General features: G+C 40.1%; 1 pseudogene; it reads right to left on the reverse strand.

Moving 5' to 3' along the window:
- Positions 1 to 2,046: 2,046 nt before the first annotated feature.
- LOC113285746 lies at positions 2,047 to 3,879 on the reverse strand (annotated as a pseudogene).
- Between the last annotated feature and the right edge of the window lie 15,379 nt (positions 3,880 to 19,258).

Consider the following 19,258-nt stretch of genomic DNA (forward strand, 5'->3'; position numbering starts at 1 on the left):
AAACAATTATACATCGTTATTAATAACATAGAGTGTGAGAGCGTGTCAGTTGTGAGTGTGCAGTGTGTGTGGCGTATGTACGTGTGAGACTGAGAGAAGAGAGAATCGAGTATACATACTCTGTTGTGTCCTGTATTCAAATTTATCTTCTATTATTCAATCAATTCTTTGATTCAAATCGTCTCCAATACAATGTGGACATTCAATTCAATTTTTCTATTAGTTGATGATGTAAGAGATTTCAATTCATACACCAACCAACCGGAAATTGAAATACCAAGAGCTCAAACCCTAAAACTGAATTTTAGCTTCAAAATACATGCTTAATCCTCTTGATGACATTGCAATACCAGCATCAAGTTCAAATTCAACTCTCACACTATGAACCATCAGTAATTACAATTCCACAAGCTCCATGAAAAACTTCAAATTAAACTCTATATGCAGCAAGAATAAGATAAAGAGAACTCAAACCTTTTGAATCATCACAACTCCAACACGAAATTCAACTCAGAAACATCATTAGAAACACAAGATTCTTCAACACCTTGTTGATGTCTGCCTTGGAATAAGAATTGAGATCAACAACTTCTCAATCTTCTGTTGAATCCAATCAGTGGAACGACTTTAAGTTTTCTCCCTAACTAGACCTTGGTGTAGCGAGCTAGAACACGGTCAGACTCTCTCGGCATCAGGAATCAAGAACAACAACCTTGATTAAAAAATTAGATTGCAGAAAACAACCTAATTATGATGAAAAACTTTTGTTGAAGATGAATTTGGAAGATGTTGATGTAAGAAAATATAGATCTGAGATTTTAATTCTTTGTAAGATGAAGAACGACTGCAGATTTATGATGAAGAACAAATAGAGTTTCATGAAGAACAACAACAGATGAAATTGAATTAAAGAAAATTAAGGTTGCTACAGTGGAAAAATGGATCGATACCCCTGAGAATTGTGATTCTCAGGTCTGATACCATGCTATCATTCAATAGAATTGAATGTCTACATTGTATCAGAGACGATTTGAATCAAAGAAGATAAATATGAATACATGATACAACAGAGTATGTATACTCGATTCTCTCTTCTCTCAGTCTCACACGTACATACGACACACACACTGCACACTCACAACTGACACTCTCTTCTCTCAGTCTCACACGTACATACGGCACAGACACTGCACACTCACAACTGACACGCTCTCACACTCTATGTTATTAGTTATAATGTGCTGAAAATGATGTTTCTGACCAATTTTGTATGTTCGCAGAGTGACTTAGCCCTACAATTTTAAGTTCCCAGTTATGCTAGTAATATTAAAACCACGTGTTTTTTTTTTGTCACCTATTAGCCGTTTTCAATACAGTGAAGAAACAAAAACAATCAGCAATAACGATCAGCAGTGTGTGAGTCGCCAAGCATACAAAACATACAAACAAATATAACAAATAGTGCACCACCGGGCTTTTCAATGTTCATTTCATCATGGTAGGCGACAGAAGCATCATGCCTCTTACCTTCCACCTAGCTAGTTTCTTAATCTAACTGATACTGTTTATGGTGGTGGTGGGATCCTATATACAGCAAGGATCTCTCTGATTGAAAGATCTTTCAAGCATCATTACTCTTACCTTCCACCTAGCTAGTTTCCTAATCTAAGGGATACTGTTAATGGTAGTGGTGGGATCCTAATACTGCAAGGGTCTCTCTCGTTGTAAGATCTTTCCGGGTCTCTAATGATTGGGAAGACTTTCGGGTTCCAAAGAACAATTGGCAGCAAAATTTCCTTGGATAATATTAGCACGTGGTCTTAATGAACGGTGACGGTATCTAGTGATACTGTGATAATGTGCAATGGTTCATGGCTATTCAGCATTCAAAAGGCCAGGCATAGTATTATTGCTTCCAATTGGATAAAAGGACATCTTAGAGATGGCAAGAAATTTACTAATCAAAAATTATTCATTCCTAGTGATATTTTTAGTGAAACAGATAAGTCCAAAAATGCTACACAGAAATAATTGATGTTAGCTTCTAAAGCAGGAAGTTGACACCAAAGAATTACAGTCTAGTAAGTTTATGCAGAGAGCTTGGTTGTTTATAAGTCATTAATATAAACAGGAGAAGTTCAAAATTCTTTAATATAAGGAAAACAACAAACATAAACTGCACATTCATGAAATTACCAATTCATACTGTCACAAGTTACTCGTCGTCTTTGTAAGGGTACTCTTCAGGAACTTGCTTCAGAAGTTTCACCTGTAACTCGTATGCGTCATCTCCACGCAACATATCACGAACCCATGTGACTTCAGTCTTCATAGAAACCTGAATATGATGACCAATATATCAGTACCATCTAACACTTAAATATCAAGAGTTCCTGTTTAAACTGCTAAGTAGAATAAGACCAATTTTAGAAAATAAATAAACACCCAGAATTGCTGAAATCAATGGGAAAAACCATTTTTTCAAACAAAACAGGTTGCCTCTGCTTCTGCAGAACTTCAAAATTTTAAACAATGCACATTTAATTTAATGAAACTAAAGACTAAGCTAGGAAACTCACCATCTCTAGGGCTCCTCTAATAACTCCACTAAGGACATTGCAATAATATAGACCTTGGCATGTGTCAGGAAGCTCAACAAAGTCTACAAGGGGGTTATCCTCTAAGACAAGACTGCAACTTGTTCCATCAGCATCCCAATTGGTCACAGTTGCAGTGATCCCTAAGAACATCTTGAAACCGACCTGCATATAATTATTTTCAGAACTTGCAACAAACATACAATTTGTTTTAAAAAAGAAACTGAATGTTCAGAGATCATGATTTCACGAACATGCACTCTTATATCTAGAAAATGAAAGAGAGATTCGAGCATGCTTCACCTTAAACTTATTTTGAAGTAAAAAAAATGGCATCAATTTGCATCAGAAAAATGTCTAAAAAACCTCTCACAACCCAACAACCAACCTAGTACTTGATGCAGGTCCACTTACATGTGATCTAGTGACAACTAAGCTTCTCAGTTCTCAGTTGAGAACTAACAGTACAAGCTTTTACATCTAGCAGTAGTAGTGGTTTCACAGTAGTTCAGAACTAACAAATGCAACCTATACAGTTCAGTAGTTCACCTGACTAGAAACCCAATAGCTGTGCAACTAAAATATCAGGCATATATGTAAATATAAAAGACTCTATAGCCAGATTCAACAATAAAACCTCTCATGCAGAAAACAGAATGATTTACCAAAACCCATCCGACCCAGAATGCTTAATGCCTGAATTAGTATAAACACCAATGTACATGCAAATAATAGATCTAACAGACCTTTGCAATCACATCAGCAGATTCCTTGAAATCAACACATCTAGAAACATTTGATTTAGCTAGAAACTCGTCAATTAGTCGAATTCCAATATCATAACCCCAGCACATGAGAAACTCAATTACAACACAACCAAGAAAATGTAAGAGCGCTATTAATAAAAATGATTTGAACCGAAGTTAAACACTTCTTACATCTGATCAAGCTGCTTGTTGACTTCCTCTACCTCTTCTAAATCCGTAAGCAATTGCCATTGCACCATAAGTTAACGTAAATAACTCCGCATTCTAAACTCAGGTTAAATTTTAAGAATTTCAGAAAAATTATGTTACGATAAAATCAGGGACTTAATAATGAAATAAAAATAAAAATTAGGGTTTTACTTACAACGCGTTCCACATTAGCAAAAATTGCATCTCCAGATCTTGGAACAAGTGGAGCCATTGAAATTTCGTAAGATGAAGATCTTCAATTACACCTTCTCAGCTGAGCTCAAAGATATGCCCTGGTTTTCTTTTCTCCCTCTCTGGCTCTGCAAATGCAAATGATCTCACGATTTGGGTTATGGCGCAGTCACGTTTTCCCTTATACCCGACCCATATTTTTGTAAGGATACCCATTTTAGTGGACCTGAACCGCCGAAGGGATCCGATGGGTTTCTACTCATCCTATAATGACCCTATCTCCGCCGATATTGTTTCCACTTCGCTAGTACCATCCTGCCGTGTAGGGTTTTCAGCAATACTACCACGGTTAACATTTCTAAACTGTTTTCGGCCCAGTATGCTTAGCTGCAGAATTTCCAACTTTGGTATTTGTTTAGTTCTTATCATTACTTACGTTTCAGCCAACCACTGCCGAATATTAGGTGTTACACACCTACAATAATAATAGATATTATAACCAGTTAAAAAGTCTCCTACTTTACTCCTGCACTAATGAGTATAGTAATGAGTAAGCAACCGTTCTCAAAAAGAGCATGAAATTCTGTTTTTTTATTGTCGAATTCTTGAGTCTTTTTTTTGCTAAGAAAAACACCATGAGATTAACAAAGAAAGAGTTACAAACATCATTCAAGTTTTCCTTCCTGACAAGGGAACTGATAAAAGAAAGAAAGGAAACCCAAAGACCCTTAATACAAAGTTTTCTAGCCCGACGTGCAAGCCGGTCTGCTAGAAGGTTTTTCACACGATTAATATACATAATTTTAGAAGAAACTAAACATGAAAATAAACTCCGACACTGATCAAGAAGATCACTACTTCTCCAATCAATGTTTGAACTGCCTCCATTTACATAATCAACCAGTTGGAGACAGTCACTTATGAAGACCACTTTGACAAGATTCATCTCTTCTGCCCAAGAGAACGCCAAAATAAGAGCATCAACTTCAGCACCCACTGCATCTTGCATCAAGCCAAAGTCAGAGCGCGAACCTCTTATATTTCCTGTTGTATCACACCAAATAAGACCCAAACCCATTTTAAAATGTTTATAAGAACCATCAATAAAGATAAAGTGATCAACTTCATCAATAGGGACTTTCAAATCCCTGGGAAATCTAACAGAGCATAATTTAGGAGAAATATAAGAGTTAATCGAAATCTTGATATCCATTATAATCTTGTGCAGATCAATGGGAGAGTTTCTGAATAACACATTACACCTTAACTTCCATATAAACCACATAAAAATAGCACCAATACTAGGCCAAGAGACTTTAAAAGGAGAAATACCAAGTTCATCATTATGCCAATATAGAAAAATATCATCCAACCCATAAAAATCTGTAAGAACCAAGTGCTGAAGAGAGAGACCAAACCATATATGAGAAGCCACAGAACAATTCACAAAAAGATGCATAACTGTTTCTTCACTACTATGACAAAGGGGGCAAGTAGTATCCACATAAGGGTTATAAAACTGAAGCAAGGAGTTAGCAAGAATCATATGAGCAAAAAAAAATCATAAAAAATACTTAATTTTCGGCAGACAATCAACATCCCAGACTTTTCTCCAAAAACCTGAGTCTTCAGAAGAACTAAAATCATTCATGTAGACTTTATAAGCTGATTTAATAGTGAACTTACCATTTCTTGTGTGTGCCCACATTAACTTATCATTTTTATTGTGATTTAACCTAACAGTCCTAATTCTGATAACATCCTCTTGCGAGAATAGAGACGATAACAGATTAACATTCCAATCTCCACTTAGATAATCTATAAGATCTTTAACAAAGATATAGCTACCACGATGAGGATGAGATGAAGAAGGAGGATAACTATTCCCTGGAATCCAAGAAGAATCCCAGATTCTTGTGGATTCCCCATTGTTAATTTTTTCCACTGAATTAGCTCTAACGAAGTGAAGGCTGTTTTCAATACCTTTCCAGATCCACAAAGAGGTGTCAGCATCTTTATCAATTTCAAGTAAATTCTGATTAGGGAAATATCTATCTTTTAAGAAAACAGTTAGCAGAATATTCGGATTATTCAAGACTCTCCAACCAAGTTTACAGATGAAGACTCTATTTGTAGCAAAAGTATTCCTAATACCTAAACCACCATTCAATTTGGACTTACCTATATCAACCCAAGACCGAAAATAAGCAGCATGTTTTGGATTCTTTTCAGACCACTAGAAAGTTCTTTGAATGGACTCAATTATAGAAGTAACAGTTTTTGGCAGAGGAAAGCAAGCCATATAGTAAACTGCTAAACTAGAAAGTACATGTTTTGTGACTACAGTTCTACCATCAACATTTAAGCTTGATTTTTTTTGAAGAACTTAATCTAGAATAAAAATTCTCAATAAGAAATTCAAATGATTTTGTTTTATCTTTTCTTATGAATAAAGGCGTGCCAAGATATTTTTCAGAGCTATTAAGAAATTTCATTTCAGAGTTCTAGATAACAATTTAATATGTCTATTATGCATCTTACCACTAGTGATGAAACCCGACTTATCAAAATTGATGGCCTGACCAAACGTTTTTGCAAAGACATTAATCACCTTTAACAGATTCCTAGCATAAGTAACGACGCTTTGGAAAACAGCATACAATCACCAGCGAAAAATAAATGCGAGATGGAAGGACTGTTCTTCCTAAACTGAAATCCCTAAATCAGCTTGTGTTCTTCAGCTTTTAAAAGTAACTGAGAGAGGACTTCCATTCAAAGAATAAATATATATGGCGACAAACAATCACCCTGCCTAATACCCCTGGAAGGAAAAAAGGTATCACCCGGCGAGCCATTAACCAAGACAGAATAAGAAACTGTAATAATACATTGAGAGATCAGTTGGCACCAAACTTCAGAGAAACCCAGCTTCTTAAAAACTGCAAGAAGAAAAGGCGATTCTAGCCTATCAAAAGCCTTTGAAAGATCCAATTCGATAGCTAAATGACCATTTTTTGGGTTTTTCTTTTTCTTTTTAAAAGCATGAAGAATTTCATGAGTGATAACTATATTATCATGTATCTGCCCGTTAGCAACAAAAGCCGTTTGATAAGGCGAAATTAGAGAATCCAAAATAGGTTTAAGACGATTAGTTAAAATTTTTGAAATAATTTTATATATCGAATTTGACAGACTAATTGGTCTGAAATCATGAGGGGAAGTAGGATTTTTTATTTTGGGTATTAAAGTAATAAAGGTGAAATTAGATTGTTTAAGGAGAAACTTATTTCTGAAAAAAAACTCTGCACATGAGACACTGCTTCTGCATGAACAATATCCCAATTGTCCTTAAAGAATCCAGCCTGAAAACCATCCGGTCCTGGAGAACTCCAAGGAGCCATATTACAAACTGTATCCTTGATTTCACTAATCGAAGGAATGGCGACTAAGGTAGCATTTATATCATCAGAGATAATAGGATTGACATACCTTAATGCATCTTCTATATCAATATTTCCAGGATTGGATGAAGTAAAGATATTCTTAAAATGTTCCGAAAGCACATCAACAATCTGATCTCTATTTTCTAACCAGTTTCCTTGGTCATCTTTAATGGTGTGAATTGTATTGTACATAATTCTGAGCTTAACAGTATTATGAAAGAAATGGATATTTCTATCATATTGAGTACAATAATTTATTCTAGATTTTTGTTTGTAGAAACAGTGTTCTATTTCATACCAGTAGTCCAATTGCTTAGAATAGTTCAAGATATATTCACCTATCTGAGGATAATAAGGAAAACCTTGAAGTTTCTCGATTTCATCATTCAATCTTCTTGTAGTATTTTTAAGGGAACATTATCTATATACCCCTAGTACGAAGCATATTGAAAATTATCCTTTCTAACTTAAAGTATACCCCTAAGCTTAATACATTACTAAAAAACCCTCTTTTGTATAGTGTATATACAAAACCACTACCACTAACCACTATTCAACCAAAGAAAAAAACCAAAAAAAAAAAACACCACCTTTACTGTCCACCACCATTGTACACCACTGCCACCGTGCCGCTGTATGGGATGTCGTAGGCTCAACAAATTAATAAATATATTTCTCACTAATTAACTGGTAATATAACGGTAGTAAGAGATCGTTCCCACAGGGAGCTCTATAATTGATAGGTTATTTGATCAGCAAAATAAAGTGCATAACAAAAGGGGGTTTTGGTTTTAAGATATAATTAAAAAGACAATAAGATAAGAAATATGATTAAGGAATCCTTCGTCGTTACCAAGCGTTAACAGGATTAGAATACTTATCTATCGTTCGTAATAACCATTCATCACCAACCGTGGAATAACAGCTAGATCAGTGTTATCCCCAAAGCTCCTTCTATCACTAGACACGGAAGTTCTCGACTACCAGATTCTATCCAACAAACCACCAAGTAGTAGATCACTCAAGGTGTAATCCAATCAAACGCCTTAAGCTTTGTGAATTTAGGTTGATCCCAGTAATTAAACTCTTAGATCAAGGTTTACTTTCTTGTGTTGTTTTTACACACGATTGCTCCACGAAATCCCTCTGTAAGGTCTCGTGATTTCTACTTGTGTAGAGAGTTAATCGACGATTACTTATCTCATAACTTCTACTAGCGATAGAACAATCAATAGATCAATCTAGTGTGCACTCCAAATCAATCTAAGAATCACTGATAAACCCTAGATATGGTAAAGACAAACGATGATGATAAAAACTCTCAATTGATTATTATTATTAATAAATCTTCACGCTTAGAACATTGAATTCATCCTTAATCAACTATGAATTTGGCTACTCATATTACAAAGAAGATGATAATGGTGGTTTCCCCCTAAAAGGGTAAACCCTAGGTTTTGATGTAGAACTTGTGATATGAGATTCAATGATATCCAATTTTACATAACATAATACCTTTTTATAGGTTTACATTGGTTGGTCTCCAAGTATTTAGTTCGGTTCAAGAATCTGACCCGAAATAACAAAGTAACGACCCCAAACGTGCCCTTAGGCCTTACGAGGTGTTAATACACGTTTTCCACTTGCTAAGTTCGCGAACCCAGTCCGCGAACTTCATATTCCAGCAGAAATTTTCGGAATTAAAGTATGAAACCCGTCCGCGAACTTTACTGTCTTCGGTATTCAATAAAAGCTTGTTTTGGCCACAACTTCTTCATCCGAACTCGGAATGACCTCATTATTTTTGCATTATTTTTATATTTAAACTATCTTCAAGATTATGATGAGAAATCCTTAATTTTAATGAGTTAAGATCAGTCTTTGTCCCTTCTCTTGATTTTGAGCGTATTGCTCCTTTTGGTCGCTTTTCTTCCACTTCTCTTGGACTTGGGCGCTTGGATACTTGGAAAAATTATCTTCCTAGATATTTTCAGAACTTTATAGCTCCTTTTTAGATGATTCACCTATTAGAGTCAAATAAGAGAAAACAATAGTAATAATACGAATACATGCAAGAATGATAACTAAAACAAGTATGGAATGGATACTACAATCATATGAATTATGCACTTATCAAATTCCCCACACTTAGCTTTTGATAGTCCTCGAGCAAACTAAATAAAAATAATCCTAAATACAACAACTCCATGTCGTGAGGATACGGTTACTCTTAGCATGAATAACAGGTATTTAAACCCCTAGGTGTACCTAGTGGACGAGTTATAGTCTCGTGAGGGCTTACAAGAGGTATACCCACAAAACCTATTCCAATTTCCCGCCTTGGAAGAACTACTAAGGATAGACACAAAGTAGTAGCTAATAAGATAAGCAGCATACATATGTTCTTTAGCTACAAACATTCCACATACATTCCAATCAACACACATAAGCAATTACTTGCGTGTGACATTCAACCTAATTGCAAAACTCAACTAAGATAGTCATCGTACTTGTTGCAACGTTTGCCACAACACTCGCATACTGAAATCACATGGTGTTTGTGGGTGAAAATGGTGTCTGCTGGTTTTGGTAAATTCGTGTGTAGATGAGAAACGAGTATAAACCCTAAACAATGTACTGCACGGGAGTACTTTTGATTCGAGAGATCAATCTGTACAAATCCGGCCTAAACCAAGAAATGGTTGTTCCGGACTTGCTTCGGTCACAAAGTAAACGAGAAGGGTTGGTCTTAGGGAGGGAAGTGAAGAAAGTGTTGAGACCAGAATAGTTGATTCTGAAGGTGTGGTTATTTTACGACTTGTATCAGAAAGTGAAATTGGCTAGCAGAATGGAAAGCTACCAGGTGATTTCTGAATGTTGTGGTGTTCTCCTGACCAAAAACTTGTCGTTTGGTGGAAATAGGTGAGACCTATTTATACAAGCCGCAACAAAACGTACACTGGTCTCGTAGGAAGTGAAAACGATTGAGTAGTGGAAGAACGGAGTAACGGATAACACCTGGAATTGATGTTCCCATAATGAAGGATACGTTTCACCATTACTTCTTGCCATTACTAACCGCCCCGATTTATGAAACTTTCTTGTAACAGGCGTATTGCATGCCGCACGTTGTAAACCGCCAGACCAATACCATGATGAGTATCCCCCAGTTTGTGACATGTTTGATGTCTCGAGTGTTTTCTGTGGAAAACATGTAGGACTTTGGCGAGCCAAAATCAAGAGACTTGTTGTAGGAAAATAACATGTGATGCTATTATGCTTGTCTTGACTGGTCGTATGAAACTTGCCACAAGTCTGCCAGTTCGGTGACGAACTTGGATGGCTGAGATTGCATCTCATCAGGAAGGGTAGCCGTTGATTATAGATACCTTATGTTGGCTCCCGATGATGGCATAATGGCACTTTGAGCGGACTCCAGTGGGATTGCGGCATGGCTGGCATGACCAAAGTCAGGACTTGGTGCCGTGGCCAGAATTAGGGTTTGGCACTGTGGCCGAAATTAGGATTTTGGCACTGTGACCGAAATTAGGATTTTGGCACTGTGGCCAAAATCAGGGTTTTGGCACTGTGGCCGAAAGTAGGGTTTTGACACTGTGACCGAAATTAGGATTTTGACATTGTGACCGAAATTAGGGTTTTCGCACTGTGGCCGAAATTAGGGTTTTGGCACTGTGGCCGAAATTAGGATTTTGGCACGTTCGGCATGCCGATTGGCATGTGCGCCTGGCATGCGCATTTGGCATGTGCGCCTGGCATGCGCGCCTGGTATGTTTGGCATGCCGATTGGCATGTGCGCCTGGCATGCGCGTCCGGCATGTTTGGTATGCCGATTGGCATGTGCGCCTGGTATGCGTGTCCGACAGGTTTGGCAAGCCGTTAGCATGTGGGCATGGTTTTGGGAGACCAACTTTAGTAGGGAAAGTTTTCTTGTTTTGCACCAGATAATCCGTGGAGGATTACTTGCTTGGTTTTTTGAGTATAATTTCGACCAGTGGGGTCGAATTGTACTGCACAGGGAGCAAAAACCCTGATTTATGCAAATTAGTCAGGTCCATGAGCCTTTTGTGAGTTATCACAATAATTGGCTGGATTTTGTATGCTGCCACAAAAATCCTTGTTTACTGAATGCAACATGCTTTAGGTCTGAGCATTTTGTGCAATGGCCTTAGCTTTGGTACTTGGAGGTTTATGCTACTCTGCTGCGATCGAACATAAATCCGTCATGCCATACCGATATTAAGGGTTCTGCTGGGGAACATATCACAAGAAAAGTACTCATCAGGCTCCGACATTTGTGAGTAATGCAGCTAGGAGCTTATACACTCATTAGGCTCTATACTAGTGAACAATTCATCTAGAAGCTTGAATCTTGTATTGGCGAGGTGCCGAAATTTACAGGTCATCTGGGATGGTTGATACATGTCCAGTCTAGATAAATTTCATGTAAATATATTGAACCGGTTCAATAGGTACGCCAGTGGAGAGGTTGACACTCATGGATCCATTTCCTTACAGGGTGACGTCACATCAGATGTAAGATTTTACAATTTTAACCCTACGCTAAAAACCACCATCAACATTAAGTCCCCTTCTTAGATCGGAACAGTGGCATTGTTGCGGGGTAAGCATAAGATGGTGACGGACAATGATAAAATCAAAACAGCAATTCATGAAGAGATTGTCTGGAAGATTTGGCTAACCTTTGTCGGGAGGCCTGACGAATATGTGACCCTTGCATTGGTGGCTTTGCATAAATTCCGCTAGGCCACGGGTGTTGGCATCAGCGTTGCAGCTTTGGCTTGCTGATCGGCAGAGGTGGCACTGCAGCCTGGTCCGCCGCACGGACACCGGCTGGCTCAGAAGGGTAGATGGCGCTGGATATGGAGCGGACTGCTGGCGCTGGACATAGAGCGGACTAATGGCTTGGACGCGGACTGCTGGCGGGATTGGCTTGGGACGCAGACTGTTGATGTTGGCTTTGGGTTGGTGGAGATGGCGCTGATTTGAACGGCTAAGATGGCGCCGTTGGCTTGGTGAAGATGGCGCTGCTTTGAACGGCTAAGATGGCGCCGTTGGCTTGGTTACGGAAGTGCGGAAATAGTGCGGCTTTGAACGGCTAAGATGCCGCTTCTTTGGCTGGTGAAGATGGCGCTGCTTTGAACGGCTAAGATGGCGCCGTTATCTTGGTTTGGTCGTGGCACTACTGGATTGGCATGGAGCCATTGGCGCTTGGCTTGGCCGTGCGCTATCTTGGCTTGGACGTGGCGCTGTCTTGGCACGCTTGGGACGCAGAACTGTTGGATCGGCTTGGGATGCGGAGTTATTGGTTTGGCTTGGACGGGCGCGGGACCGGTTGCCTCTTTCCATGCATGACCCAAAAATAATAAACCTTCCCCTATTCGAAATCCAAAAGGTTCCATGCCTATAAAAGGCGTCACCCCTCCTCTTTACCTCGTATTATTGGTTTTATTTCCACATCTTGGTGATAGTGGCAGAGCGGTAGCAATAAAGCAGGCGAGCATATTCCAGGTATGTATTCTTGCGTTTCTTCTTTAGCTCGTTCTTTTGTGTTGGTGTAAACCCTAGAAGGCATATCTTCCGTAAGTTTGTAGAAATACTTCAGTATGACTGATGCCTCTTTACCGTAGTACCGCAGTAATATTAGCCACCTCATTAGTAATGATGAAAACGAATATTATGCAAAGTAGGCATGCACGGGCTGATGACTACTATTAATTATTTTCCCATGAAACCTAGCTTTAGGGTTTCCCTTTTCTTTTGCGGTCGTGAGCATAACTTCCATGGTGAGATGCACTCTTCCCTTTTACCGAGAGCACACCTCCTGTTGCTAGACACGGATCTTACAAAGGGCGTGTTTTCCACAGCAAAATACGGCTTGTAAAAGCGAGCATCAGTCCCCATTCTTTCGGCTATGCGTGTTCCTTTTGGCCATGTGTGCTATGACTTGTGACCAAAATAAATTCTCCACCGGTGATAAAGTAGGATTCATGCACCTTTCTTTTTTTTTGGTAGTAACTTTTTTTCATTTTGCTCCGTTGTAGTTATTTTGAAAGTGAAAGCAGTATAAGAAAATTTTGTTAGGATGTCACCCGAGAATAGTCCTTCTGTTATGTCGAAAAACTTTAGCAACTCAAAGCCCAACACGGATGACGAATTCTTTACACAGTCTTCCACTGTTAATAGAAACCATCCAAATATGTGGCTATCCTTCTGAGCGGTTCAGAAAATGAAGGAGACGCCCCATCAGTTTGGCTAGGGCGCGTGATATGATTTTTTTCTTCAGAAAAATGAGTGTCCTGCTTCTCCTATTGACTTCAGGGCTTTTCAGAGTCCATGCGTTCTTTAGATGAATGGATGTGGTTCATGATAAGTCAAGACTGCGTAAGAGACAGTCTGACCAGGGCGCAGATCATCAATGCGGTCATGGATTCTACAACACTTCAAATCAGGAAGGACATCGTGGGATTGGTCAATTTATTTCCAGATGGTGTCCGGATACTCATAAGGCCATATGCAGGTGGGGTGAAATGACTATTTCTTTAGAGAGTGTAGTCGTCCTGCTGAATCTTCCAATAACAGAGAACCTTGACATTACTTTGTCTGCTGAGGAAGAGCAAATGCGTGTCACTCTCATTGCCAAGTCGGCAGGGTTTGTTCATAAACATTACAAAATGAAGTGCTTCTACAGCTGGTGGGTGTCTGAATGGTTCTCGAAAGACTCCGAGCCGGATCAGATGAACGGTACGCTCCATGTCGCTGCATTTTTGGCTTTGTGGTTATCCAGAGATATTCTTGATGATGGCTCTGGCAAGAAGGAGATAAGACAGGATCTCATTAAACTGTCCATCAAATTGGCGAAAAGTGTTGTCCTCCCCATCGGTGGCTTGTTTCTTGGATCTTTGTACACCCATATGGATCACTTGACCGCGGATATGTATGCTTCTAATGGTCATATGAAAGTAGACTCGTATGTCCACATCACTTTTCTTCAAACGTGGTTGTGGGAGCATTTCAAAAATTATGCTCCTAAACCTCTGGCCTCATTTCCTGACTCCTATGGCAGTTCCAGGATACTCCGCTAGTTGAACAAGCATCCAAAATACGGGTCGAAGCTCATCGACTTCCTCGACAATACGTATGCAGTTAACTTTCGTCCTTGGGCTCCGATCCATGCGTCCATAGTTCAACCGAACACTTTCGCTGCTGACCCAAATATGACTTTACTTTCTGCTGGAGAGAATATGAGCGTTGGAGAAATCATATACATGCGAAGCTGTACACCTGGACACGTGTCGTCTTTCTTCAGGGGATCTTATGAGGCGGTTCCTTATAATATTGAAAGGGAGGCATATGGGTTTTGACCAAAGAGTCCCATTTCTTCATCAGTCGGAGGCTCCGAAAGAATTGTTATCAGCTGCTCTTGATGCCAGTGTTCTTGCACCGGGTAAAAACCGCCATTTCCTGCTCTCAGAACGAAGTCCATCGACGACCTCCAAATACAATGTGTTCTGGAAGGGTGACTTTCTCGCCCTCCATGGGTTTGTGAATGACATGATGAAAGATCCCCGTGGCAAGCCTTCCTCTGTGCTTTTAGCGGAACATCCATTGTTGAGGGAGTTTCCTACGGCTAAGCGGAAATCTCCCATCCCGGATGCGGGCAGTCCCCAGAAAAATGAGCGAAGGTCTAAAAACCGTGCGGCTGGTTTTCAGTCGAATTCGACGACTCTTGTGACTTTTAGTTCTTCCAATATGCGAGTATTATGATTTTCTTCCTGATTTGGTCGTCTTACATAAATATTCTGAATTGTTTCCACTGAACATCACTTCCATTTTGATTCAGGGTCTCAACAAGATAAATGCCTTTACGAGACTTGCAAGTGGCCAAAAGGTGATGCCTTTTGAAGAAAAGTCCGGCGATACTGAGCCTCTCAGCAGTGAAGAGGAAGATGAAGAAGAAGAAAACTCAAAGTCTGACGGTGATGGGGAAAGTTCTTCAGAGTGGGGCAACGAGTCCTCTTCCAATCTCAGTGGGCCCACAGATGAGTCGGTGAGTCTCCAACACGTTTTCCTCTTGGACTATTTATTTACACCGAATAAATATTCAATTGGTGGCGATTACAGGAGGAGGCCGCTTCTGAAAATAATTCTGAGATGGAGATTCACGGAAATGAAGATATAACTGTGTCTCCAATCATGAAAACCGTACCGCTGGTAATATGGAGATGAAGATTGATCATCGTGAAGATATTGTTGTGTCCATGATGATAGGAAACGCTCCCATGGATGCAGGTGTGATTGTCGCCAAGGAACCCCTGCTGGTCGCAGAATCAATTGCAGGCGCCACTTTTTACCCTCCATTTTTGACTCCTCATGAAGGTCACGTGCTGATCGGAGGTTTCAGCGTACCAGTTAAGTATGAGGCGATGTATACCAAGATATGGGAAAGGTATGGAAATATTACCACATCCAAAAAGATCACTAGCCGATTTGTGCTGGTCAAGCGCGTGGAAGAAGCTTTATCTCCGTTTTATGACATGTGCTATGTGACTAGCCATACTATTTCTGAAGATGTAATCTCAAGATGGAAGTTTCACCGGGATGTGTGCGTGGGATTTGAGTTCAACGTCTCCTGGTTCTGTGAAGGTCTTTCTGAGGTCCAAAGGTTGCAGGCTGAAGCGGATGACGGCCCTTCCGCGGATTTGATTAATCAACAGGAGGCAGAAGTCGAGAAGTTGTCCCAGGAGTTGAAGCTGAAACAGGTGGCCCTCCAAAACGCGAAGGAGGATTTCTCTAAGAAGAGCAAGCCATTTGTTGAATGATTTTCCTTGAATATCTTCTGTCTTCTGGACTTCTTTTTGCTTAGGTTTTTTTTTTTTGAAAGGCAAACGAAACACCTAATTTATGGTTTGATTCTTTTCTTTTTTTCGGATTTGTGGATTGATAGATAATTGTTACCTATGAGGGTTTTGGATTATTCTTTGGAATGAATTTTAGAATAATGTCGTTTTGATCATGACTCCTAGTAGCACAAATATTCAAGGAGAGTCATGGAACCGTGAATGTTGTATGGCAGTAGAAAGTATGGGATGAAATTTTGGGGATAACATGGCTACCGGTTCCTATTAACAACGTGAAAACTTGAAGTAGCAGATTATGTACTTTGTCTAACAAGACTTATTCGCTTTTAGGGTCTCCCAACAAGATGGATCTTCCGGGCATAAGTTTGAGTTTTGTGGGCGACGCCGTTGTGACTGTGAGATGTCCCCAGTCATTCCTCATCGTGTAATAACTGACAACTGAGCCTTTCAAACCTGCGTCGTTTGCTTCTACCATCTTGATATCCGGTTGAAGAATGAAATTTGGAATTGGAAGTTGATATTGTAACCGAGATATTAATCTCCCACTGTGGTCGCCAATTGTTTGTAGGTGAAAACGGTTTCTGCTAGTTTTGGTAAATTCGTGTGTGGGTGAGAAACGAGTCTAAACCCTAAAAAATGTAGTGCACAAGAATACTTATGATTCGAGAGATCAACCTGTACAAATCCGGCCTAAACCAAAAAATGGCCGTTCCGGACTTGCTTCGGTCACAAAGTGAAGGAGAAGGTTTAGTCTTAGGGACGGAAGCGAAGAAAGTGTTGAGACCAGAATAATTGATTCTGAAGGTGTGGTTGTTTTATGACTTATATCAAAAAGTGAAACTGGCTGGTAGAATGGAAAGCTACCAGGTGATTTCTGAATGTTGTGGTGTTTTCCTGACCAAAAACTTGTCGTTTGGTGGAAATAGGTGAGACCTATTTATACAAGTCGCAATAAAATGTACCCTGGTCTCGTAGGAAGTGGCAACGATTGAGTAGTGGAAGAACGGAGTAACGTTTAACGCCTGGAATTGATGTTCCCATAATGAAGGATACGTTTCACCATTACTTCTTGCCATTACTAACCGCCCCTCTTTATGAAACTTTCTTGTAACGGGCGTATTGCATGCCGTACGCTGTAAACCGCCAGACCAATACCCTGATGAGTATCCCCCAGTTTGTGACATGTTTGATGTCTAGAGTGTTTTTTGTGGAAAACATGTAGCACTTTGGCGAGCCAAAATCAAGAGACTTGTCGTAGGAAAATAACTTGTGATGCTATTATGCTTGTCTTGACTGGTCGTCTGAAACTTGCCACAAGTCTGCCAGTTCGGTGGCGAACTTGGATGGCTGAGATGCATCTCATCAGGAAGGGTAGCCGTTGATTATGGCTACCTTCTATTGGCGCATGATGATGGCATAGTGGCGCTTTGAGCGCGCGCCAGTGGGATTGCGGCATGGATGACATGACCAAAGTTGGGACTTGATGTCGTGGCCAGAATTAAGGTTTGGCATTGTAGCCAAAATTATGGCTTTGGCACTGGCCGAAATTAGGATTTTGGCAGTGTGACCGAAATTAGGGCTTTGGCATTGTGGCCGAAATCAGGGTTTTGGCGTTGTGGCCGAAATCAGGGTTTTGGCACTGTGCTCGAAAGTAAGGTTTTTGCACTGTGGTCGAAATTAGGGTTTTGGCACTGTGGCCGAAATTAGGATTTTGGCACTGTGAACGAAAGTAGGGTTTTGGCGTTGTTGTCGAAATTAGGATTTTGTCATTGTGACCGAAATTAGGGTTTTGGCACTGTGCCCGAAATTAGGATTTTGGCACGTTCAACATGACGATTGGCATGTGCGACTGGCATGCGCGTCTGGCATGTTTGGCATGCTGATTAGCATGTGCGCCTGGCATGCGCGTCTGGCATGTGCGCCTGGCATGCGCGTCTCGCATGTTTGGCATGCCGATTGGCATGTGCTCCTGGCATGCACGCCTGGTATGTTTGGCATGACGATTGGCATGTGCGACTGGCATGTGTGTCTGGCATGTTTGAAATTCCGATTGGCATGTGCGCCTGGCATGTTTAGCATGCCGATTGTCATGTGCGCCTGGCATGTGCGCCTGGTATGCGTGTCCGATAGGTTTGGCAAGCCGTTAGCATGTGGGCATGGTTTGGGGAGACCAACTTTAGTAGGGAAAGTTTTATGGTTTTGCACCCGATAATCCGTGGCGGATTACTTGCTTGGTTTCTTTGAGAATAATTTCGACCAGTGGGGTCGAATTGTACTGCGCAGGGCGCAAAAACCCTAATTTCTGCAAATTAGTCATGTTTATGAGCCTTTTGTGAGTTATCACAATAATTGGCTGGATTTTGTATGCTGCCACAAGAATCCTTGTTACAGAATGCAGCATGCTTTCCGTCTGAGCATTTTGTGCAATGGCCTTAGCTTTGGTACTTGGAGGTTCATGCTACTCTGCTGCGAGCGAACATAAATCCATCATGCCATACCGATGTTATGGGTTCTGCTGGGGAACATAGCACAATAAAAGTACTCAGCAGGCTCCGACATTTGTGAGTAATGCAGCTAGGAGCTTATGCACTCATTAGGATCTATACTAGTGAACAATTCATCTAGGTGCTTGAGTCTTGTATTGGCGAGGTGCCGAAATTTACAGGTCATCTGGGATGGTTTCTACATGTCCAGTCTGGATAAATTTCATGTAAATATATTGAACCGGTTGAATAGATGTTCCAGTGGAAAGGTTGACACTCATGGCTCTGTTTCCTTACAGAGTGACGTCAAATCAGATATAAGGTTTTACAATTTTAACCCTAAGCTAAAAACCACCATCAACACATGGATAGATAAGAAAATGGAAATAGAAAAGTGAAGTGTGCAAATGTTGACTTAAGTGAAAGATGTTACCCAAAATACTTGTGTGAATGTCGGCAACGGATATGTATTTATAGCGCATAGTTGAGATAAGCACCCATTTAACTTGACCACATGATTAGATACTCTAAGCGCATGTTTCCTTTTCAACAAGTATGCGATAGTTTCCTTGGATCCTGCGTTCCACACTTGTTTAGGCGACGGAGACAGGGATAACGTTTCATGCATACTTCTATCAAAGTGTCAAGAACCTCATCAATGTCATTTTGACTTGCTATATAATGATG

Source organism: Papaver somniferum, chromosome 6, assembly GCF_003573695.1.
Source record: "Papaver somniferum cultivar HN1 chromosome 6, ASM357369v1, whole genome shotgun sequence".
Taxonomy (NCBI): domain Eukaryota; kingdom Viridiplantae; phylum Streptophyta; class Magnoliopsida; order Ranunculales; family Papaveraceae; genus Papaver; species Papaver somniferum.